Here is a 1,663-nt window from a genome sequence, read left to right on the forward strand (position 1 = left end):
AATTTGTTCAGCCTAATTCGCCACATCCTGGATTTTATTGTTGGCCTCTCGTGTCGCCGTCCGTCCCCTGCGCCTCCTACAGGCTGGCTGGAGTGGCATCCAGAGCTGGAGCAGACCAGGGTAGACTGATGGGCCAGGATTCATTGTGGGAGGCGGGGAAGCACAGCCCGGCTCCTTTTCTAGTGCCAACAGCCATAGCTCATTCCAGGGTCCCAGTTCCTGTCCCAGTGGTGCTGTTCTAGTCCTCTCACCCACTCTGCTCATGAGTTGCAACAACTCTGCCATGAGAAGCTCCATGTCCTCTCTCCACTGCCCACTTCCCACGGGAGGCAACCTCTCTCCATGCTGCTGAACGCTGAGAGAACTGGACTGGCCGGAGCCCTGGCTGGCCCTGGGTCAGACTTGATTTCCGCGACCGGAAGGACAGGCCACTTTTGGCCACTGCGTTGCCATGGTATAGTGGGAGCCAGTCACGGAGACGTGGTCCCTGACTAGCGGTCACCCACAAGTCAAGCCTGACATCATCGTTAGCACCCCAGCCCCCTTCCCATTACAACAGAGAGTCCCAGAAGGGGGCGCACCTCGTGCTGCACACCGAGAGAAAGCTTTGCCCCACCTGAGTCACGCTGGATCACCGCTTGGTCTTCTGGACTCAGAGAAGGGACCTGGGCAGCTGTTTCTGATACATGTCATTATGACAGCAAGCACGGGATCCCGGGAAAGAACAGGTCAACCCGGCAGCCCAGTGGTGAGGCCGATTTCCCGCCATCTTTTCCCTCCTAAGGTTAGGATGCAGTCACCCTGGGTAAGGGGCCAGGTTTTCTGCAGTGCATTTTTTTTTTTTTGACAGGCAGAGTGGACAGTGAGAGAGAGACAAAGGTCTTCCTTTTTGCCATTGGTTCACCCTCCAATAGCCACCGTGGTCGGCGCGCTGCGGCCGGCACACTGTGCTGATCCGATGGCAGGAGCCAGGTACTTATCCTGGTCTCCCATGGGGTGCAGGGCCCAAGCATTTGGGCCATCCTCCACTGCACTCCCTGGCCACAGCAGAGAGCTGGCCTGGAAGAGGGGCAACCGGGACAGAATCCGGCGCCCCGACCGGGACTAGAACCCGGTGTGCCGGCGCCGCAGGCGGAGGATTAGCCTAGTGAGCCACAGCGCCGGCCTCTGCAGTGCATTTTTAAACAGTGCAGGTTGGGCCTAGATCACGGGACCCAGGAGTGGATTTAGACAGCTCTTGTAGGAACCAGGCACCACTTCATCCATCTGTGGACTCCTAACTGCCCAACAGGTACACATCAGATTCCAGACGTATCCCCTGAGAGAAAACAGCAGAAGAATCTGGTCCCTTGCCCACCTTAGGATACAGTTTCCCCAAACATGACTTCTGTGTTTCCTTTGTATCATATTCAGCAATGACTGAATTAAAAAAAAAAAATCTTTCTTCCCACCACCTACCAAAGCAATAGTTAGCCCATAAGTATTTTTTTTCCTTTTTGAGATAATCTCATGCTTAAACCAAAAGCAATCTCCCCCCCTCCTCAACATACTGAATGGAACAAGCCACCTGCATGCTAAGATTCCAACACTGGACATCAAAAATCACCCAACAAGGAACCACTTCTGCTCGGGGCGAAGGAAAGGAAACGCAGTGAGGCAGCCG

The sequence above is a fragment of the Oryctolagus cuniculus genome, chromosome 17 (assembly GCF_964237555.1).
Source record: "Oryctolagus cuniculus chromosome 17, mOryCun1.1, whole genome shotgun sequence".
Lineage (NCBI taxonomy): Eukaryota > Metazoa > Chordata > Mammalia > Lagomorpha > Leporidae > Oryctolagus > Oryctolagus cuniculus.